At 47.3% G+C, this 24,075-nt stretch overlaps 1 long non-coding RNA gene across 1 annotated transcript in view; it reads right to left on the reverse strand.

The window, feature by feature from the left end:
• Nucleotides 1-4,289: 4,289 nt before the first annotated feature.
• LOC125632243 (uncharacterized) overlaps nt 4,290-24,075 on the reverse strand; it is a 33,875-nt gene continuing 14,089 nt past the window's right edge. The window contains exon 2 of the long non-coding RNA XR_007355247.2: nt 4,290-5,036. This is a non-coding gene — a long non-coding RNA (uncharacterized LOC125632243). The remainder of the gene's footprint in view (nt 5,037-24,075) is intronic.

Genomic DNA, 24,075 nt, shown 5'->3' on the forward strand with positions numbered 1-24,075 from the left:
TCAATTTATCCTCACTGGATAAATGCATCTGCCTCACAGACGTGATATGATGCTCAATTAAGTAACGGCTGCAAAGCGCTTTGAATCTTAGGATTTTAGGGACCCAGTTCAAAGCTTGCCTTTATGGTCCCACAGTAAACATGGTCGTAGGTCCTTCCTAATTTGGGGGAGCAAGAAATACAAAGGAGACTCTCCTCTTGGTGAGGAGCTGGTTATAGTAGGGGTCAGGGAGCTGTGCTTAGGACGGTTTGGCAGGTCAAACCCCAGGGAAGGGAGAAAAGATTGCTCCCCCCCATGCATTTTCAAGGCTTGTCTCTTCTCTTTTTGCTTTTCCTCGTTCCTCTTCTCTCTCTGCTCCAATCTCCCCTCCCTTTGCTGTTCCCTCACCCCCCGTTGCTCTCCCTCTGCCACATCTGCGCTCCATCACCTCCATTCCCAGCCCTTTATCTCCCCCTTGCTCCCCTCACCATCACTCCCAGTACTCCCGCAGCCCAGTACCTGCCTGTGGTACAGGGAAGGTGAGCAGCAGCATGAACCCTGGCTGTGTTAGCAGATGTGATGATGGTGGTGGGTGCAGATGTGGGGGTGCAGCTGAGCTTGCCTGCAGCCTCCCTGCTTGCAGTGCTGCCCAGCGTCTCTGGGGCCCAGAGTCCTTTGCATTACGGCCCTTTTATGTCCAGGGCTGCACTTGCATTTCTGCAGAGAAACCTCCCTGCCCTGCCCAGAGTGTGGATGCTGGGGAAACAGAAGGCTGGATGGTGCCAGGTAGCTGCTGAGAAAGGGCAGAGGCCTTGCAGAGGTATAAGCTCTCCAGATAGATGGGTCTGGACTCCAGCCAATCCCCAAGTTCCATGCAGCTCACAGGGGATCCAGGAGGGCAAAAGCCCGTCTCTGCTTCATGAAATGATATGGTGGAAACCGTGAGGAAAACTTCATGGATATGTCCTTCCCTTTTGGCCCCTCATCAAGATTTTAACCTCAGGGATGGCGAGGCTGGTCTACTCACTGACTTCCCCCTCTAGCCCCACAGTGAACTGCTAAAGGAAGGGCTGCCTGGGAAAGATCTCAGCCCACAGGCCAGCCCAGAACTGGAAAACCTCATAAATCATTTGAAAGTGAAGAGTTATGAGTTTCCTAAGACAAACACCGCTAATTGCACTGTGTTCTGACTGCAAGTGTGAGGCCATATAACTCATTGACACATAGTAGAGCTGTAAGGAGGCCTCCAGGAGGTGTGTGTGTGTGAATGCGAGACAAAATCCGGCTCCTACATTTAGGAATCAGAGGCATAGTAAAGTTTAGATCAACATAATTCACAGACAGCTGCAACACAGAGCTTGATTCAGCAACTCCCTACTCTGGTGAGTAACATTTACTCATGGGAGCAGTCTCCATCGGCCTGATTTTCCTCTCCCTTAGACTAAGAAGTGTCAGATCAGGCCCCGAGACAGACATCAACAGGAACTGTGTGTGGGAATGAGGATTACTCACCTGTGTAAATGCTTCAGACTTGGGTCATTGTAATAAAACAATCTTTGTGATCACTAGACACCCAAGCTGAGTGAGTCAGAGCAAAAAATAATTAAATATGTTAATAATTATCAGAGTGCATTTGATTAAAACAAATAAAGCTTGTGGCGCGTAAGTGACAAAGAATGTGGGCATTTCCATTGTGTGGCAAAGAGCCTCGCTTACAGTGAGAGGCCAGAACAAAAGTGACCCATGCACATTAGTCAGGTGCTGTACAGTGAGTAGTGGGAGGATAGGAACAAGAACTACCAGGGAAACACCTTTCTGTGACCAAACCAAGAGATGGTGTAAACCCTTGGGACCAAGTTCTCTGCTGCAGCTGCGACTCCACCAATGAGTTCACTCCCTATTTCCAGTCATTGCTGCCAATGACAAAACTCCTGTTTATCTCATTAGAAACAGGCTCGCAGGCCTAGTCTGTTTTGGTCTATATGCAGAGATACAAGAGCAAACTACAGAGAGGAAGGATGGTTCAGCGGTTTGGGTGCTAGGCTGGGACTCTGAGAGCTGGGGTCAAGTCCCTGCTCCAGCACAAGTCTCCTGTGTGAGCTTGGGTAAGTCACTTAGTCTGTCTTCATGCCTCAGTTCCCCATTTGCAAAATTGGGTGACATGTGCTTCCATACCTCACTGGGGTGTTATGAGGATGAAGACCAGGAAGCGCTCAGATGCTATGAAAATGGGGGTCATATAAGTGCCTATAGTTTGGTGTGTGAAGATAAAAAGAGTCCATTTTGGAAGGGATCTCAACCCTCATACTTCAGGACAGAAGCCATGTTCTACCTGTTGGGGTTAGGAAGCAGTTTTCCTTGTGTGTAAGTTATTCCCTAGGTGGCTGCTAAAGGCTTTCTTGCACCTTCCCCTCTGAAGCACCTGGTACTGGGTCCTGTCAGAGACAGGAATTAGATGGACCACGGAACTGGACGGATATGACAATTCCTATGTACAAGAGAATTAGAAGAGGGAGCCACAGGATTCGTGCATCATACAAGGAAGTGGCACCTGTGCTCCACAATCAGCAGAGGGCACCACTGAGGTTTTGGTGAAGTTTAAGTATTGGTTCTGACCTGTAGCACGCTAAATGGTTTGGCACCTCTCTCTCCCTTTAAGGGATAAGACAGCAGTTGCAAACAGCTTCGACTTTCTCACTAACATCTGCCTGCCATGAAGGGGAGGGCGCTTTTGTTCTCAGTCAGATTGTTTTCGAGTCTGGAATTCACTTCTCTTCCTGATTTGCCAGAGCTCAGGTTTGGTAACTGTCACAACACACGGCAAACCTTGTCTGTTTTCTGTGCCTTTGTCTGGGGTGGGATGTGGAGACCGGATTTTGAGGGAAGAACAGAATGAGAGCCATTTGCGTCAGTGTGTGGGGAGGTCCTTTTAAAGTCATTTTAATCTCGAGTGATTTATTTGATAAGGTTTGTATGGTGCCCACAGCTTTGGGTAAGCACTTATATACATACATAAAATAAATATCTAACTTAAGAGGTGATTTCTTATTGGCTCTCATTAGAAATCACTTTCACGAATACATTATGAAATGAATCAAAAAACCTCTTTACAATGAATATATCTCAAGTACACATGTGCATAGGCACGTGACACACATACCTTGGGCTGCACATACCTCTCTGCCCAGGGGTGAATTTCACACTTTATGAACTTCATGCAGCACATTAAGGAATTCCTTTACCTGCCATAGAAATAGCAACCACCTGTAGGCCAAAATGTGACAGCGGTTTAAGGGCACATGGCAAGAGCACACAACAGTTTAGGACAGGAAGTGAAGATGAATACTGCACTCCATTTAAACTGTAAGGGAACTTGAGGGAGGCTGAATGGAGTTACTCAAATTGGAATTTATCCAGGACACTGAAGTTAGCGCCCTATCTCTTGCAAAAAGGGCCATGTGACAGCTGTAACTGAATGCTATCTGAAAGCAGGGTACTATATAGCTCTCAGACCTTTTAGTTCCACTCTTGGAAATGGGATGGGAGGAGCAGAAGTAGGAACAGAATACATGGCACAGGGGAACTTTGAAATTTCTCCGCCAGGTATTCAGACTCTGCTACCTTTGATTCTGCCACCACTGCTATTAAAACAAACAGCATCCTTGGTTTGCTTTCCAAGGGGAAAACATAAAAATGCATTCCATTCATTTATTGTTGGGAGTCTTGTAAAAAAAGAGGATCTTTTCAAGGTTGATTTTCATATGTAACAGAGCGCACAGTCAATTTTTAACCCTTCTTCCTTTCCCCCACAAAGTTCTGCCCCACAAAGCCCTGCTTATTTCCCCAGCAAAAAAACAGGTGAGGTCATACAGGTATATTGTGTATAAAGCAGCAGTTGCTCAACACATGGTGAGAGTTATCCAGATGGAGGATTGGTACACATTTTAATTAGGTAGCATATAAGAAGATACCTGGAGATCAGTTATGCTTTGATAGTCAGGGCTATTGCGCCACCTAATGGTCCCAAGGTAAAAACAGTTCTGTAGTGTGGGTTTGTTCTACAATCTATAATAATCTGATCTAATGCCCATTGAAATCAACAGGAAGAAACCTATCAATACATAAACCACCCATAAAGTATTATTTTATAACTCACATAGTTGCAATGGTTGAAAAATAACCCCTTTATACTAAACTTTTAAAAAAGGAATTTCTATGAGAAATCAATGGGAAGCGCTGTTTAAAAATCCATGGCACTGTGAGTCTAGCTCTCACTTTAGTTCCAGTATATAATATATCATAGAAGAGACAAGACTTCCAGCATCTTTTATTAATACAATTACAGGGCCAGATTCTGCTAAACTTACTCACATTGGGCCAGATCCTAGACTAGTGTAAATTGATTTCAGTGAAGCCACACTCATTTACACCAGCTGAGAATCTGGCCCATTGAACAGTATCTTACTTTGCAACTAGTCCCACTGTAATTGCTAAGAGTGAAGTACTACTCAGTGTGAGAAAAGATAGCAGAATCGTCGCCACAGAAATTAGAGATGCAAACGTCTTGTTAGATCACCCCGTGCAGCGGGGGATTGTTCACTACAGTATATGCAATGTCCCAAGCACTGGACCTTCCACTACTTCCTTTTGGATTCTATCTAGCCTGGGATATCTCACCATTGTGAATAATTTCCCTAATAATCAGCCTCTGTTTTCCCTTACTTAATCTCACCACATTTCTCCTTTGCACTATCCTGGACAATCCTGCCCTTCCATAGTGTTCACACCCATCTCATACTTATAGTGAATTATTACTATATGTCTCCCGTGAGTTTGTTGAACATACTATACATATTTGATTCTTCCCATCTTTCCTCTTCGGTCAGTCCTTTCAGCTGTCTAATACCATCTGTTGCCCTTCTTTGAATCTCTTGTAGTTTGTCTTTCTGGTACTTAGATGTCCAAAGTTGAATGCAGTGTTCTTAAGTGTAGAAGCACCAGAATTTCATAAGGAGAGACCATCACTGATTTGTCTTGTGGCACAAAATGAGTTACACCTGGCAAGGGACATAAAAGGAAATAAGAAGAGGTTCATTAAATACATAAGGAGCAAGAGAAAGACAAAGAAAACTGCTGCAGTTTCCACGGTACGCATCCGATGAAGTGAGCTATAGCTCACGAAAGCTCATGCTCAAATAAATTGGTTAGTCTCTAAGGTGCCACAAGTACTCCTTTTCTTTTTACAAAGAAAACTGTACGTCCTCTACTTAGCAGGGAAGCAGAGCTAATAGCAGATTACATGAAGAAGGCTGAGGTGTTTAATGCCTATTTTGCTTTAGTCTTCATTAAAAAGGTTAATGATGACCAGACATTCCACACAATTAATATAGACAGCCAGAGAGAAGGAATGCAAGTCTAAATAGAGAAAGAACAGTTTAAAGAATATTTAGACAAGTTAGATGTATTCAGTCAGCAGGGCCTGATGAAATTCATCCTAGGGTACTTAAAGAACTGAAGCAATCTTGGAGCCATTAGCAGTTATCTTTGAGAATTCATGAAGGACAAGAGAGGTCCCAGAAGACTGAAGAAGGACAAACATACAACCTATCTTTAAAAAGGGGAACAAGAAGGACCTGGGGAATCATAGGCCAGTCAGCCTAACTTCAATACCTGGAAAGATACCAGAGCAAAATATCAAACAATCTATTTGTAAGCACCTGGAGGATAATAGGCTTATAAAGAATAGTCAGCATGGATTTGTCAAGAACAGATCAAGCCAAACTAAACTTAATTTCCTTCTTTGACAGGATTACTGACTTAGTGGATGGGGAGAAGCAATAAACGTGATATACTTTGATATTAAGGAGTACTTGTGGCACCTTAGAGACTAACAAATTTATTTGAGCATAAGCTTTCATGAGCTACAGCTCACGAAAGCTTATGCTCAAATAAATTTGTTAGTCTCTAAGGTGCCACAAGTACTCCTTTTCTTTTTGCGGATACAGACTAACATGGCTGCTACTCTGAAACCTTGATATCAGCAAGGCTTTTGAAACAGTTCCACATGACATTCTCATAAGCAAACTAGGGAAATGTGGTCTACATCAGAAGGGGGCAAACTACGGCCCGCGGGCCACATCCAGCCTGTGGGACTGTCCTGCCCAGCTCCTGAGCTCCCAGCAGGGCAAGCTAGCCCCCGGCCCTGCCCCTGCTGTCCCCCCTCCCCTGCAGCCATGCCGCCACGTGGGCAGCACTCTGGCCCGCTGCTCCTGTAGGGCAGGGTGGTGGCATGGCTGACTCCAGCATGGTAAGGGTGCGGGGAGCGGGTGGATTGATAAGGGGCAGGGAGTCCCCAGGGGCAGTCAGGGGATGGGGAGCAGGAGGAGTTGGATAGGGGGTGAGGCCCTAGGGGGCTGTTAGGGGCAGGGGTGTGGATAGGGGTTGTAGCAGTTTGGGGACGGGGCGGTTGGATGGGGTGGAGGGGGGCAGTCAGGGGATGGGGAGCAGGAGGAGTTGGATAGGGGGTGAGGCCCTAGGGGGCTGTTAGGGGCAGGGGTGTGGATAGGGGTCGTAGCAGTTTGGGGACGGGGCGGTTGGATGGGGCGGAGGGGGGCAGTCAGGGGATGGGGAGCAGGAGGAGTTGGATAGGGGGTTGGGTCCTGGGGGGCAGTTAGGGGCAGGGGTGTGGATGGGGTCATGGCAGTCAGGGGACAGGGAGCAGGGGGGAGGGGGGTTGGATGGGGAGATCCCCAGGGGCAGTTAGGGGCGGGGGGTCCTGGGAGGGGGCGGTCAGGGGTCAAGGAGCAGGAGGGGTTGGATGTGTTGGGGGTTCTGAGGGGGGTAGGAAGTGGGAGGGGGTGGATGGGGGGTGGGGGCCAGGCACAGCCTTCCTACCATGGCCCTCCATACAGTTGCGCAACCCCGATGTGGCCCTCAGGCCAAAAAGTTTGCCCACCCCTGCTCTACATTAATTTATTATAAAGTGGGTACACAACTGGTAGAAAGACCATACTCAAAGAGCAGTTATCAATGGTTTGCTGTCAAGCTGGGAGAGTGTCTCCAGTGGGGTCCAGCATGGATCAGTCCTGAGTCCAGTACTAGTCAATATTTTCATGACTTGGATAACAGAGTAGAGAGTGTGCTTATGAAATCTGCAGCTGACGCCAAGCTGGGAGGGGTTGCAAGCACTTTGGAGGACATGTTTAAAATTCAAAATGCCCTTGAAAAATTGGAGAATTGGTCTGAATTCAATAAGATGAAATTCAATAAAGACGAGTGCAAAGTACTTCACTTAGGAAGGAAAAATTAAATGCACGACTACAAAACTGGAAATAACTGTCTAGGTAGTTCTACTGTTGAAAAAGATCTGTGGGGTAGATGACCACAAACTGAAAATGTGTAAGGCTACGTTTTAGTCACAAGTATTTTTATTAAAAGTCATGGACAGCTCACGGGCAGCAAACAAAAATTCTAAGCCTGTGACCTGTCCGTGACTTGTACTATATACCCCTAAATCTTGGGGGACCGGTTGGCCTGGGGGTGCTGCAGGTGCTCGTGGGGGGTGGCTCATGGGGGGGGTGCCATGGGTGCTGAGGGGGGCAGCCCAGAGGTGGGCGGTCTGGGGGGTACCGCAGGTGCTGGTTGGGGGGTGGCTCATGGGGGGGTGCCATGGGTGCTGGGGGGGGGCTGCCCAGGGGTGGGCGGTCCGGGGGTGCCGTAGGTGCTCGGGAGAGAGCAGCTTGGGACCTGAACTATGAGGAAAGGTTGAAAAAACGGGGTCTGGTTAGTCTTGAGAAAAGAGGACTGAGGGGCAACCTGATAACTGTCTTCCAATATCTTAAGGGCTGTTACAAAGAGGACAGGGATCCATTGTTCTCCATGGCCACTGAAGGTAAGACAAGAAATAATGGGCTTAATCTGCCAAAAGGGAGATTTAGGTTAGATATTAAGAAACATTTTCTAACTATAAGGGTAGTTAAGCTGTGGAATAGGCTTCCAAGGGAGGTTGTGGAGTCCCCATTATTGGAAACTTTTAAAAACAAGTTTGACAAACACCTGTCAGGGATGGTCTAGGTTATTTGGTCCTGCCACTGTGCAGGGGGCTGGACTTGATGACCTCTCAAGGTCCCTGCCAGCCCGACATTTCTGTGACTCTACAATGCCTGTAAAATCTCATTGGCTTTTTTATCTCTGCATCACATTGCAACTCTTCTTCTCTCTCTTTCCACCCTTTTCTCTCCAGTGCCTGTATTTATGGGAAGGCTTGTGTGAAACAGGTGGGATTTGCATCAGGAGCTGAGCTCACTTAGGGCTGGACTCCTTCAGACCATTGCTAGCAGGGAGTTCGATGGAAGAGGAGCTTTTGCTGATTACATCCTGTTCCCAGCTCTAGAAAAAACTCGACCACTTTTTGCCTGGGCGCAGGGGTGTGGCTGTCTCAATGGGCCATGAAATATGTGAACATATGAGATTTACAGGTGCAGGAATTTAGGAGTACAAGCCATTTTTGTAGCAGGAGGAGTCTGTCCTTAGGCAAAGGATTCACCCACTTAGCTTGGCAGAGATGTCCTAGAAATCACATGGGTAAGAAGCACTTCACCCCATGCCAGCCGAGAAAGGCATTAAGAAGAATTATTACATACTTTATTTTTAAAAAGCTGGCATTTCTAAGCCTCCTGCTGGCAGCAGCTACGGGGAAGTGATCACACTTGTGACATGGGCTGTATGGAAACCCAATCTTAGGGACTGTAAATCAATTTTCATTGTGCTTTAAACGTGGTTTGACACCAGGATAAGAACTTTATTAACATAGTGTTTGATGTTTGATTCAATGTTTGATGTCTCTAAAATATGTAATGTAAAATATGTAAAATGACCCTGTTGTAGCGGGATCCATTCACAAAGGATCCAGTCCTGTGGGAATTATTATTTAGATGGCATCCAAAATGTGTTAAATTGGTGGACAAAAAACTAAGGGGATACGTTCTTATCCCTAAATAGACTAAACACAGATGAGGGATAGGTGAGGGATGGTCAACCTGTGGTTCTGGAGCCACATGCAGCTCTTCAGAAGTTAATATGCGGCTCATTGTATAGGCACCAACTCCGGGGCTGGAGCTACAGATGCCAACTTTCCAATGTGCCGGGGGGTGCTCACTGCTCAAACCCTGGCTCTGCCACAAGCCCTGCCCCCCACTCCACCTCTTCCCGCCCCCTCCCCTGAGCCTGCAGTGCCCTTTCTCCTCCCCATCCTCCCCAGAGCCTCTTGCACACCAAGAAACAGCTGATCCAGAGGTGAGGGGAGCGGAGGGGAGTCACTGATCGGTGGGGCTGCCGGTGGGTGGGAGGCACTAGGAGGGGGGGTGGGAGGGGCAGGGAGCTGATGCGGGGGCTGCTGATGTATTACTGGTTTCAGAGGAACAGCCGTGTTAGTCTGTATTCGCAAAAAGAAAAGGAGTACTTGTGGCACCTTAGAGACTAACCAATTTATTTGAGCATGAGCTTTCGTGAGCCACAGCTCACTTCATCAGATGTGGCTCTTTGGCAATGTACATTAGTAAATTCTGGCTCCTTCTCAGGCTCAGGTTGGCCACCCCTGCAACAGAGCATTGTATGGTTATAACTACTTAGTTCAATCCTCTCAGAAGACTACTTGCAAACTTTCTCAAATCAGGTTGAAGGCAAGAGATAACTATGTACTCTTACACATATCTTCCTCCTCAGCATCCACTTTGGAAACTGGAGTATAATTAAGTGAACCTGTACACTACAAAAGCCTTTGGATAACTGCAGCTAATTATTTCTATGGGAGCTGTTTCTGGAACAGGAGCTTCTGCGCCAGACAGTTCCACTTGTCTTGGCAGAGGTCCTGGAGATGGAGCTACAGAGCCAAGGACTATCTCAGGAGAATCTCAGCCTAGCAAAGCCCAGCAGCGGAGGTGACAAATCCATTTGATGTTACATCACAAGATAGGATGAAGGAGTTGAATTCAGAGCAAGAGCAGAATCAGCTCTTCATGCAGACAGGGGACGGAGGAGGGAGAAAGTGAGTGAGTGAGGGCTAGAGATTAACAGAGAAGGAAAAATCTCACCAAATGGCTTAGACGGAGATGTGAAAGGCAACCCTACATCATCTGATCCCACCTCTTTCCTCTCTGCATTTTCCATGTCTATGAACCTATTCTGAATTATCTGCTACTATTGGTCAGCTAGGAATCAGAGCGTCCTGTGCAAAACCCACCTAGAGTCCGTGGGAAGGATACCCACCTATTGAATGAAGGAACTGACCTCTCTCAGTGATAGACAAAAGACTAAGAAATAACTATGGGCATCTCTTCATCCCAGCTCCTCTCACTGTCCCTGCTGTCTACGCTCCTCTTAAACTCCCACCAGAGCTCCCACTTTTGTTTTCTTCTGACATCCTCACACCTTCTCACGTGCTGCTTTCTAAGCATTGCTCTCCCCTCCTCTCCCCATTGGCCACTTCCTTATGCCTGTTTGCATCTCTCCTTTAATGTCTTCCAGGAGCCCTTTCACTGATACAATTTCCATTAGGTGCTAAACATATATTGATAATTGTAATGAAATAATATATGCCCTTTCTTCCTTTCACCTCTCACCGATAATCCACGAACAGGCCTAAATCATGAACTCTCAGAACATACATATTGTTTCTATTAACAGAAGTTACATGCATGCACCACGAGTCTAAAAAATGGATGTCTTCCTAAAAGAATGCTACAATTCAACCACAATTTATTGAGCATATTGTAGAAATCACTGGGTGAAACTCAATGACCTGCGTAATGCAGGAGGTCAGACTAGATGATCATAATGGTACCTTCTGGCCTTACATTTGGTGAAGAAAGCTCTGAATAGCACCTTTTAATTGGACACACTTAGGTCCATACTCCGCTTTCAATGGAATTTCTGTAGATTTACAGTAGTACAGCTGACAGCAAAATTTGACATGAGGTTGTTGGAAATAGTTCCCATGCTGGAGAGAGATCAATGTGTATATCTAGGCTTGGAAGGATTAGATTTTTATCTTTAAATATCAGTAAATGGCAATTTCACTGTATACACACAAACCGACGGAAAGATATTTCCAACGATAACAATAAAAATTAACAGCTAAGCAAAGTAAGAAAAACACTGCTTGGGAAATTAGAGTTTGATTTAAGGATATTTAATTTGTATATTTTGACACTGATGTTGACAATTTGTGTTTTAACGGTTCTAGAGCTTTAACTTTTTGAATCTCAACATCTATCATTAAATAATTATGATCTGACACACACCGCCATAATTTCCCAGAACTGCAAAAATTTAAATAGATAAAAATAGAAAAATGCATACAAATAAACACTGATGTCCACTGAAATTATAAAAATAAAAACCAAATTTTGCCAAGCCTAGGTATAAATTTCTCTTTGTGGCATGTGACCTGTTACATGTTCCCAGCCCTCCCCTTTTCAACCGATATCACAAATACTCATGTAACTGGCAAACTTCCCCCAAATGCAACCACATTATAGGAAAGAGCCCCAACTTCAAGTATCAGAAATGAAAATGCTATGTGCTTCTATAGCACCTTCCAATCTCAGTCCATCAATGCTAGTTAAGTATTCTGAATCTCAGCATCCCTCATGGTAAGTATCTCTAAAAGGAAGATAATTACAGTCAAACTGAGGAACAGAGAGGTTAAATGACTTACCCAACGTCCTGCAGCAAGTCAGTGTCAGAGCTGAGAAAGAGCCCAGGAATCCTAACTTCCAGTTATTAATATCAAACACTTATACTGGAGTACTGCCCAGAGGCCCCAGACAGGATCCCTGGCTGTGCCAGGTGCCGCACACACACATCTGAAGTTACGCTCCCTGCTCTGAAGAGCTTATTATCTAAGACCCCAGGCCAGGAAAGAGGAAATTATTCACCATGTGCAGTAATGATGGTTCTTCAAGATGTGTCCCCCTATGGGTGCTCCACTGTAGGTGTTTGCGCGTCCCTGTGCGACTGATCGTAGATCTTTGGTAGTAGTGTCTGTTTGGCCTGCAGACGTGCTCTCCTCCATCGTACTCTGCCCTGACGCTAATTAGTGCTGCACAGGCGAACCACCCTCACTTCCTTCTCTACCGCAGAGTCCTTATCAAGAACTGTGAAATAGAGGGGAAGTGAGTGGGTCGTGAAACACCCATATGGACACACATCTCGAAGAACCATTGTTACTGCACAAGGTGAGTAACTTCCTCTTCTTCTTTGAGTAGCGTCCCTGTGGGTGTTCCTCTGTAGGTGACTCTCAAGCAGTATCCTGGATGGGAGGTTGGGGCTTCAGAGTTGAGTCTGTTATGGATGATAATACTGTATGGCTGAAGTTATCGTTGGAAGCAGAGTGCCCAGCAATCACAGTGTTCTGCAAAGACATGCACGGACACCCAGGTGGCTCCTTTGCAGATTTCCGAGGCAGGCATTCTTGAGGAAGGTGACCGAGGAGGAAACTGACCTTGTGGAGTGTGTGCAGATTCCGGATAGAGGTACTATACTGTGAATTGGTTAGCAGTGTTTGATATAGTTCAAGACCCATTTGGAGAGCCTTTGAGCCAGTACTGCCGTGCCTTTAGAACTATCTGCAATGGAAAGGAAGATCTTAGGAGATGTCCTAAAAGCCTTCATCCTGTCTAGGTAGAAGGCCAGGGCTCTCCTAACATCTAGCGTGTGAAGTATGGCCTCTCTCTTATCACCATGAGGCTTAGGATAAAAAGTCAGGAGGTGAATTGGGTGGTGTCACGGAGTCCCTGGGCGATGCTCTGGAACTGCTCCCCATGAAGTCAGTCAGGACTCTGGGGTAGTCGCCTTTCTGTGAGCAGCCTGTCTTCAGGACACACAGCTCACACAGCTTCCACCTTCCTGGGTCTGACCTCGGAGAATTCAGCATCCTCTGCCTCTCCGTGCGCTTTCCCCCAGCGAGTCCGCTCAGGCGGTGCTCCTGGGGAAGCCAGAGGGTCCTGCACCCCAACTTCGCAGTCAGACGTGACTCTCAGCCAGCCAGTAAAACAGAAGGTTTATTAGACTACAGGAACATGGTCTAAAACAGAGCTTGCAGGTGCAGAGAACGGGACCCCTCAGCTGGGTCCATTCTGGGGGGCAGTGAGCCAGACAACCACGTCTGCACTTCACTCCATGTCCCAGCCAGCCCCAAACTGAAAAACCCCCTCCAGCCCCTCCTCCTCTGGGCTTTGTTCCTTTCCCGGGCCAGGTGGTCACCTGATTCCTTTGTTCTCCAACCCTTTAGCTCTCACCTTGCAGGGGGGAAGGGCCCAGGCCATCAGTTGCCAGGAAACAGGGAGTTGGCCATTCTCTGTGTCCAGACTCCTGCACACACCTGCCCTCTAGGGCTCTGCAATGATCATACACCCTTACCCCACCCCCTAGATACTTAAGAACTGCCTAGGGGAAACTGAGGCACCCCCACACTATTCAGAGGAAACATTAAGAACAGTCCCACTTCGTCACAGGTGGTTCATGTGAAAAGATGAGGTCACTTTGGGTATGAACTTTCGGTGCGGCCTGAGAGTAACTTTGTTGTGAAAGAAGACTGTAAAAGGGGGGTGCACCATAAGTGCTGCTACCTCCCCTATTCTCCTCGGTAAGGTGATGGCAACCACAAATGCTGTCTTCATTGGCATGTGTGTGAAGGAACAAGTGGCCATAGGTCCAAAGGGCAGTCTAGTCAGACTCTCTAAAACTAAGTACAGGCCCCATGTTGGGTTGGGATGTCTGGGTTGGGGAAAGAGGATCGCTATGCACTTGGGTGTGAGAAAACAGAATATCCCGCTCTTTGTTGATGGAAAGTCGCTATGGCCACTAGGTGTATTTTGAGCAAACTGAGAGATAACCCTGACTTCTTAAGAGTCAGTATGTAGTCTAAACACCACAGGGAGAGTAGCAGATGCCAGGATAATTTGCCTGGAATTGCACCAAACTTGAAACCTGGTCCACTTTTGTAGTTAAGTATGACAGGTAGCCGATTTCCTACTGTATAGTAACCAGTGATGACTTGTACCCAACAATAGTAGGGGAGCACAAATCAAAGGTTGGGGGGGACATATGACTGCCCCACGCATTGCCTCTAGGAGGAACCTTCCATCCCCACCTCCCTGGGCCAGGACAACCAATCCTGCCAGCTCCTAGGGGCTGGGAGTATGTGCCTCTGGGCTGGTCTGGGCAGTGGGGGGAGGAGCATGGGCAATACCCCTAATTCAGAATGAATGGAAGGAACTTGTTCCCAGTGCCTTCCCCAGTGACCCCCTCACCCTGCACCTGGTCCTGGGCCAACACACTCTCCCCATCCCACCAGAGTTACCTGCTGGAGGAAGGTGGACTCTGTCCTCACACTGTGCCTCCCCCTTGGCATGTTTCTGGCTCGCTTGGCCCCTCTCCCTGGCAGCTGGGTCCAGGTGGGGAGTAGAGTGGGTGGGCTGCCACCACCTCCCCAACAGGCAGGCCACCATGCTGCACAGAGGCAGCAACCTGGACTGGCCACCCCCACTTGGCAGGAAAAGCAGTTCCGTCCCACCCCATCCACTCCCCACACAGACTCGGTTTCCAGGACAGGGGCCAAGTGAGCCAGAAACTTGCGGGGGTGGGAGGGGAGAAGGACAGTGCGAGAAGGACAGAGCCCGACCCTGTCCCAGCAGGCCAAGCAAAGCAAGACCTGCAAGGGCAGCTTGGCACTTGCAGAAATCTGGGAGGGCATGTGACTCCCTATGTCTTCCCCACCCCTACATGTCGTCTCTGGTAGTAACACTTCCCGTACTCCTCCAAGCAGAAGCTCTCTGTGTGTTGAAACCATGAAGGAGCCAGACCTTGAGCCGGAGTATGCACGGGTTGGGATGGTATGTGTGTCCTTTGTTCTGCGAGAGGAGATAAGAAGTGGGTTGAAGAGGGATCAGTGGACATACCACGAACTGTGACAGGTTTAGGTACCACATCTCTCTCAACCAGGTGGGAGCAATCAGTACGACATTTGCTTTCTCTCTCTATTTTTAACAGGACCTTCAAACAGGAGAGGGAATGGGGGGAGGCATAGAGCAGGCCTACGTCCCATGGAAGGCGAGCGTGACCTAATGAGCGCTGTCCAAGGCCTGCCCTGGAGCAGGAGCATAGCCATTTCTTGTTCAGGTAAGTGGTGAAGATCACAAAATATGCTGTGAAGTACTGCAGGGTTCATTTCCCACTCGTGTGAGAACTTGTGACTGAGACTGTCCACTGTTGCGTTCTGCACTCCTGGTAGGTAGGCCTCTGATAGGAGAACATTGTGGGTAATGAACCAGTTTCAGAGCTTTAGCACTTCTGCACAGAGAGAGGACGATCTGGCACCCCCCTGATGATTTATGTAGTACATGCACGCAATGCTGTGTCATGCCTTCTGTGGGGGTACCTTTGCTCAGTGGAAGAAAGTGAGTGCAAGTGTTTCTGACCACTCTGAATTCAAGGAAGTTGATGTGCACAGTTGGCTCTGTGGATGACCGTTTGCCCTGAGCCATGAAGTTGTTGAGATGTGCAGCACCCCAAACTAAGAGGGATGAGGCCATAGTGAGAAGTGGTGTCAGAGGGGGAGGGCGAACAGGGCCCCCATACAAACGTTGGTTGGGTCTTTCCACCAATCTAGGGAGTGGTTGACCTGGGAAGGCATCAAGCGAGGTTTATCTAACATGTCTTTGTTTGGCCTGTAAACCAAGCTGAACCACATCTGCAGGCAGCTTATGTGAAGCCTGGCATGAGATATTGCTAATGTGCCCACCACCTAAGTTCCCTGTAAGTAGTGCGGCCATGCAGCAGCCTATTTAGCACCAGGCAGGGGCTTAGGGAACCCACCTGGCTGAGACCTGCTGTGGCCAGGGGAGGGGTGGCCTGAACCAAGCCCTTGCCCTCCCCTGGCCCCAACTCAGCCCCAGACCTGCCGCGGCAGGGTGCCCCTCCCACAGACTCAATTCAGCCCTGGACCTGCCCGGGATGGGGGAGGAGTGTCCTGAACTCAGCCCTGGCCCCGACCTGCCACGGCCAGGGGAGGGGTGCCTATCCTGTGGCCCCAACCCAGAGCTGCCGCAGCAGGGACAAGTGCCTCACCCCTGTAGTCCAGGTGCTGCTGTAGGGAGAGAGAGGTAGGGGGAGTCCTCCCACCATAGTCCTGGAGCACCCTTCTGCACTCCAAACTCCTCATCTCCGGTCCAACCCCATAGCCCACAGCCAGAGCCCTCACCCCCTGCACCCAACCCTCTGCCCCAGCCCTCATCCCCGGCCCCAACCCTAGTTTCGTGAATACCTCCATAATTCAGTGGGTGGCCATGCAGGGCTTCTTCGAAGGAGCAGGCCCTGAGGAGACAGTCATCTAAGTATGTTTAGATCACGATCCCCGGGTACATAGGTGTGCCGCCACTATGGAGAGAACCTTGGAGAATACTCTGGAAGCTGGCAAGAGGCCACGAGGGAGTACTCTGTACTGGTCATGGTCCTGACCCCGAATAAATCAGAGGAATTGTCAGTAGGGATGCAGGATTGATGTGTGGAAATATGCAGCTGGGATGTTGAAGGCCAAGAACCAATCTCCCTGTTCAAAAAATGGAATAACTGCTGCTAGTGTGACCATCTTGAATTTTTGAGCCTTGGTGAGATCCAGCATAGGTCTCCAACCTCCATTTTTCTTGGGGATCAGAAAATATTGAGAGTAAAACCATTTGCTTTGGAGATTAAGTAGGACCAGTTCTATGGCTTCTAGGTGGAAGAGGTGATCTATCTCCTGTCATAACAGTCTCTCATCAGAAGGGTCCCTGAAGAGGGACGGGGGAGAGAGTGGGGGTGGGAGGGGGAGGGAAGGAAAGGAAAGGAAAGGAAAGGAAAGTGAAGTAGATGGAAATTATCTCCCATGGATATTCTATAACCTGTCTGTTGGATATTATGTGTTTCCAGCTGGGACAGAACAAAGTAAGGTGGCATCCAAAAGGGATGTGAGAGGTTGGAAAGTGGCAGCTGTAGTCAAAGGGAAGGTCTCTCAGGGCCTTGATCAAGGCGTTAAAACTTATGTTTTGGAGGTAGAATGTTGAGGATTGAGGGCCTGATGGTTTGGGTCTCTGAAACGTGGACATTTTTCTCTGTGGTTTGTAACAGCTTTGTGATGGGAACTGTCATGTACGCGGTTTGTGAGAAGACTGAGGACTAAATTTTCTTTTTTGTCCAGGCTTATAGATCCACAGTGACCAAAGTGTGACTCTGAAGTTCTTAAACATGTGGAGTCACACACTGGTCTAGTCATCAAACAACTTAGAGCCTTCAAAGGGGAGGTCTTTCACAGTTGTCTGAACCTCTTTTGAGAGACCTGAAAGATGCAACCATTAAGCTTGCTGCATCACAACTGTCGTTAAGATGGAATGGGCCACTGTATAAGCCACATCAAGTGTTGTCTGGAATGTTGTTTTGGCCACTAACTGCCTGTTGTTGATAAGGGCTTGAAATTATTCCAGTTATGACTCTGATAGATGATCAATCAAGGTGTTGAATTTGACATAGTTCATACAGTCATACTTTGCTGGTAAGGCCGGGTAGTTTGCAATTCAGAATTGCAAAGTAGCAGAAGCATAGGCCTTCCTCCTAAATAAGTCAAGATGCTTCTGATCCTTATCATAAGGGGTGGATTTGGAATGATGTTGGAGGCCATGGGCATTTGCCACGTCAATCATGATGGAATTAGGCGGAGAGTGGGAAAAAAATTCCGTATCCTTGGGGGATACTTTTAATTGGTGCTTTTGCATGTTGGTGTGGCCAATGCTGGCGTTTGCCACACAAGCTTAGCTGGCTCTAACAGCGCCTTGTTGACAGGGAGGGCTATCCTCAAGGAAAATATATGTAAAATATCTAGCGGCTTATGGTGAGTGTCTGTTACCTCCTCTAGAGGTATTTGTAAGGTATCTGCCACCCTCTTCGTAAGGTCGTGGAAGAGTTTAAAATTGTTTGCCACAGATGGTGGAGGGGGCATAACTGTGTCTTCTGGAGGGGAGGAAGAGATGTGGTGTAACATCCCCCTCTAGTCCAACCTCCTGCTCCTCCTGGATCTTCGGCTCTAGACAGAGTGGCTGTGGAAGAACGCCTCACAGTGTGTGACACTAGACGCCCGGGAAACATGATGCCTATAGGCTGCCATTGGATCCCAGTAGGCCACTGTGGCAGTGGGAAAGGTATGGGTGGCTGAGTCCATGGTTGGTCATACCATGGGGTTTGTCCAGAGCAAGAATATGACTGGGGAGGGCTGGGCTGATAGCGGGAAAGAGAATAGGTGGAGTAACCTAGAGAACCTCCTCCTGGTCACTGTCCAAATCTCCACTGGAAAGTGGTGGTGCCGAGGCAAAAACTGGAAGTACAGCGCTTGGTGCCAGTGGTGAGCCCTGGACTTGAGATGCATTCAGTACTGGAGCCCTGGTACTGAGTAGAGGATACTCTGGTGCCTCAGATATCATGAGGCCCTTAGAGAATCTAAACTCTTGTGGTGCCGCAGTAACTGTTACCATCCGTGGTTGCCAGCGTTGAGTCGATGGTATCAAAGGGACCAGAGACCTTGGCCACACCGAGCGGTCTGATCATGGTTGTCTCTCAGTAATCGGTACCAGCGGCGTATGTACCGATGCCATCTGCCTAGAGTTGGTACAGCTTACACTCCTGTCCGTGATTAGTGGTTCTGCTGCTTCGGTGCCTGTGCCCATAAGGTCCTTAGGCTTACCAGCAGTGTCTGTTTTAGGGGGCCCATGCAATCTATGGATACTGTGCCTAAATGCCTTTGGTATTGTTGGTACCAAGGAGACCGAATTTGTCAGGGATCTCCTCTGGCTGGTTTGGGTCTCACTGTGAGGTCTCGAAGCTCTCTTTTTAGAGGTCTTATGTGGGGAATCTGAGGGTTTCTTCCTCCGTTCACCATCCTTGGAAGTGGAAGTCTGCGGAGATGACCCACATCACCTGGGAGACTCGGGCCACAGGTCAGTCACAGGCTGAAGAATTCCCTCCCTAAGGAAGGATTTCAGTTTCAGTTCTCATTTTTTTCGGGATCTGGCCTTCAGCTGCTGACAGAAGGTACATTTCTGTGGAATGTGGCCATCGCCAAGGCAACAGACACAGTGGGAATGCCCTTCTGACATTGGAATGGCCTCCCTGCAGGAGAGGCACCTCTTAAACTTGGTCAAAGCAGGCATGCCTCTGACTTGGGGCAATCCTCAGGGTAGGCGGGGGGAAGGGTTAAAGAAAATAATTTTTATTTTTTTTTAAAACAGAGGAAGAAAAAACCAAGGGAACTCTGAGACTAAGAAAAAAATAAAGCACTAAAAACCAGCTAAGAACACATTTCTAAAGAAATAAAATAGTGAGCAGACTGCTAATTGCTCTGTCTCTAGCCAGGGGAAGTTGAGAAGGAACTAAGGGTGGTTCGCCTGGGCAGCACTAATTAGCCTCATGGCAGAACACAGGAGGGGAAAGCGCATATGCAGGCTGAACCAACACACTACCAAAGATCTCTGATCAGAAGCACAGGGTCACACATATACCTCCAGTACAGCACCCATAAGGACTACTCGAAGAAGAAAGATCCCTTGCAATTCAGGCCAGCACAAATGGTTGCTTATCTTTAAGCATGTGTTTAAAGCAGGTTTCAGAGGAACAGCCGTGTTAGTCTGTATTCGCAAAAAGAAAAGGAGTACTTGTGGCACCTTAGAGACTAACCAATTTATTTGAGCATGAAGTGAGCTGTAGCTCACGAAAGCTCATGCTCAAATAAATTGGTTAGTCTCTAAGGTGTTTAAAGCAGCGGTTCTCAACCCACGGCCCAATTAGCACACAGCTGCAGCCCAGCTCTCCTGTGTGCTAAAGGCTGCCAGTGCGCCAGGGTTGCCAAGTTCCCAGCTGCCCGGTGCAGAGGAGTCTGGGCTGCCTGGCGGGGTTGGGTCGGGAAGGGTCAGGGGGTCCCGGCTGGCCTCGCGGGGTCAGGGGCAGCCACCCAGCCCCGAGAGCTCCAGGGGCTGGGGCAGCCGCATGGTGGGGGTCTGGGGCAGCCACTGTCCTGCCACCCGGCCCCTGCAGCCCTGGTAACACATTGTGGGCTGCATTGAGAGCCACTGGTTTAAAGCACATGTTTAAGTGCTGACCTGAACTGGGATGGAATTTATTTCTTAAATTAGGGCCTAAGATGACAAGTATCATACCTGGGGGAGGGGTGAAGGACAGAGTCAAATATACACCATTTTTAAATGTACATAACATTTGCAGGTTTTTTTTTATCATCATAAATAGGTAAAGAGATAAGAGATCCACAGGACAACATGTTTTCATTTACAAGAAATGTGAGCAATATGGAGCATGAGAGAGAGAAGCAATTGGTTCTACTACAGTTTGTCCAGGTAAGTAAGTTCCCTGATTCTAACTAAGGATCAAGTGCATTGTCAGTTTGGATTTTAGCAGATATAGTGAGAACATTTTCTAGTCACAGGATTCATATCCTAATGCTGTTTACTGAGGCCCCACCTATCCCTTGCAGTACTTCCTTTCTGATAATTTCCAGGGAGATACTGAGCTATATAATGGAAAGTGGAAAAGACTTTCAAACTCTCACAGTTATCTGAGAGCTGCCCTGTTAAAACATGGACTCTCCGGTACTTGATACCATGCTCAGGTTCTGAGATATGCCTCAGAATGTTTTTGGCATTTCCTTATGTATTGGCAGCTGCCCCAAACTGTCGTGGGAACACAAAGAAAGGGCATTGCAGGTCACTATCAGAAGGCTTCTGGAAGCAGTGAAATTATGCTCAGTATTGTTTGGCATTTTTAAGCAGTAAGGCCAAATGTGCTTGTTCTGAGGAAGAAATAAAAGGAGTCACTGAAAGGCGATCTTCAGGAGGAAAGGAATATTGACTACTACTACCACCAAGACACCTTAGGAAAACATACCCGGGTATACTATAATCTGCATTACCATTCAGGTGAAGCAAAACTGAGCTGCATGACTTCCAGTGCTTACAGCTGGAAAGTCAGCACACAACATGGAAAACCCTTCATCTACCATCCCCCAGAATGAATGAGCTCATTAACTTGGAGTTAGTTCGTTACTTTAGAGAATTCTTATGAAAATTCTAGCAGCACCATGTATCAGTTACTTTCAACAAATTGTGCCGTTCACACATGGCAATAAATTGGCTGAAGAACTGTTGTATTGCTGACATTGATAAAAATGGGATTTGGGACCCTCCCATCATTAACTCACTTACTGTGGCATTCCTCCCACCCAATCCCTTTTCTGTGTCATTGCTTCCCCCCAGAATGGGGCCAGTTTCTGCCTAGCCATAGAGACTGGGCACCTTTAGCTACTCAAGATATCCCAGAATGCTTTGCAGCTGCAGCGCTGCTGATTTAATGGAACTGCTACAACGGTTAGTGCAAAGGATGCTGGGGTGCATCCTGTATATAAATAGGTCTATTACCCAAAAATAAGCAGACACCCCTTTTTGGAGTGGAGAACTGGGTGCACTGAAACTACACAGCTGGTGATGAGTGATTTGGGACTGGAATGTTGGTGAATGACCACAGGGATGCACAGGGAAAGCACCTATAATGATATATTGAATCACAGTCTGTCCTATACAGGAGGTGTATATTACTGAAGAAAACTACTACAAACCACAGGTACAACCAGGCTTCCTCACAACTTGCGTTCCAGCTTTGTCTCCCTTGTTTACCAGGGAACACTCCTTAGCAAACAGAGACATCTAGTGGCAAAATAATATACTGCCAACAAACATATCATTATAATACCCATTTACTCTTAAGGACAGTTCTGCTACCATGAGCTTTTTAGTACATACTAAAAAAAACACTATGTGGAAACTCAGTGATATTTTTAACTGAACTGTTGTAAAATGCAGTATTAGAATGATGCATTTCTAGTTCTCACATACCCTGAGGCTGGAGATAAAAAACACCACCACACCTCCTACCAATATGTCTCCTAGATCTCATACTGAGGAGTTCGTAGCTGTCTGTATTATGCCTGGTTCTGGTTATGCTTTTGGATATGCATGATGGTTCATAGATGCTATTGCTGTTGAGCTGATTGATGGGATACTGTTATACAGCTCAGAACACCATTTTTCCCCATCTGTTCTTCACAAATATGGTTTCTGTTAAGACCTTTTCAGATTTGGCTTTGATGGCATTGAATTTTTGTCTGCAGGACTCAAGTTACCTGTTATGCTGAACATCTTTATGCAGCTTGTTCCATTTATTTCTATTCTTTACAAGATACAAACCAAACCAATCACTATTTGGCTTTAGTAGCTATTAAAAAATAATCTTCTTAAGAACTCAACAAAACAACTACAAAATGTAACCTCAGAGAGAACCAGGTTCTATTGCCAATTACACTGGTGTAAATCCGGAATATCTCCATTAGATTCAGCGCAAGTGCCCTGGATTTACACCAACATTAGTGACAAAATTTGGCCCAAGATGTTTAACATTGCAAAATTAATGGTGCAACAATTCATTGTGAGCCAGCTCTAAGTACAGCTTTCTTATTATTGCTATGATAAAATAAAATAAAGCGGTGTCTGTGTCTATTGAACTAAGGGCCAGATCCTCAGCTGGTGTGAACTGGCATAACTCCCTTGAAGTCAGTGCAGCTATGCCAGTTCATGCCAGCTGAGGATTTGGCCCACAATAGCACAGTTGCTATATCAGCATAGAAGTGGCGCAGGCAAGAAAAAGCTAAGAGTCAGTTATAAGTCTTTAAATAAGTCCTGACCAGACAGGTTATTTGATAGCTGTGACTGCTGTAAAATATTAGGAAGATAAAGGATTTGATGGAGAATAGAGGCAAAATTAGGGGTTTTTTAAGTCCTATTTACGGTTCTCAAAGTTCTCTCTTCTATTTTGGTAGCATGTTTCCTCACTCCAACTGATATTAAGTTGTTAGTAAAATAAATTCTCTTTACAGGTGAGGCCCATGGACATTAAACCGATTTGTTTAGCGAATAATAATGGGAAAAACAGTTCTAAATGGACTTGAAACCATTAAGATGTGCATGTAGCTAATCTTTGGAGCACTGTGTTCCTCTCACTGTTATCCTCATCCTCTTTGCTCCTTTCCTTCCTTTTGTTACATACTTTTGTTGATGAGAATAATTAAGAGCACAGAAAAACTCTCAGCTGACTGAAAAAATTGAGACAGTTTACCTTAAAGAGGAGACGCATGCAAGGGAACATGAGAAAAGTGTACAAAACAACTGGTCTGGAGATGGTAGATTGGGTCAGTGTGTAGTGCGAAGCAAACATATGAACAGACGACCAGGTGGCGGCCCAACAAATCTCTTGGATCAGCACCTAAGTGAGGAAGGGTGCCTGCGCTCTAGTGGAATGAGCTGTCACGGTTGCTGGCAGGGGCACCTTCGCCAGCTCGTAGCAGTAGCGGATGCAGGCCGTGATCCAAGATAAGATTCTCTGGGCAGAGACCGGGCAACATTTCATCCCGTCCGTGACAGCAATGAACAATTGCATTGACTTATGGAACGACCGCATTCTATCTATGTAGAAGGGCAGCACCCGCCTGACGTCTAGGGAATGCAACCTGCGCTCCTCATCTGTTGCATGAGGCTTAGGACAGAGGACCAGTAAGTAAATGTCTTGGCCAGTGTGGAACTGGGAAATGACCTTGGGCAGAAAAGCCGGGTGTGGACGCAGATGGACTTTGTCTTTGTAGAAGACCATATAAGGTGGCTCCAACATGAGCACCCTGATCTCGGATACCCGCCAGGCCAAAGTTATGGTGACCAAGAAGGAGACCTTCCAGGAGGGCAGCAGAAGGGAGCAGGAAGCTAAGGGTTCGAAGAGGCAGCCATGAGCTTCAACAGTACAAGATTTAGGTCCCATGGGGGAACCGGGTCCCAGACATGTGGGTACAGGCACTCTAGACCTTTCAGGAATCATGCTGTCATGGGATGGGCGAAGATAGACCTGTACTGGAGTGGAGGGTGGAACGCCGAAATGGCCGCCAGGTGCCTTTTGACCGAAGAC

The sequence above is a fragment of the Caretta caretta genome, chromosome 1, assembly GCF_965140235.1.
Source record: "Caretta caretta isolate rCarCar2 chromosome 1, rCarCar1.hap1, whole genome shotgun sequence".
NCBI classification, from domain to species: domain Eukaryota; kingdom Metazoa; phylum Chordata; order Testudines; family Cheloniidae; genus Caretta; species Caretta caretta.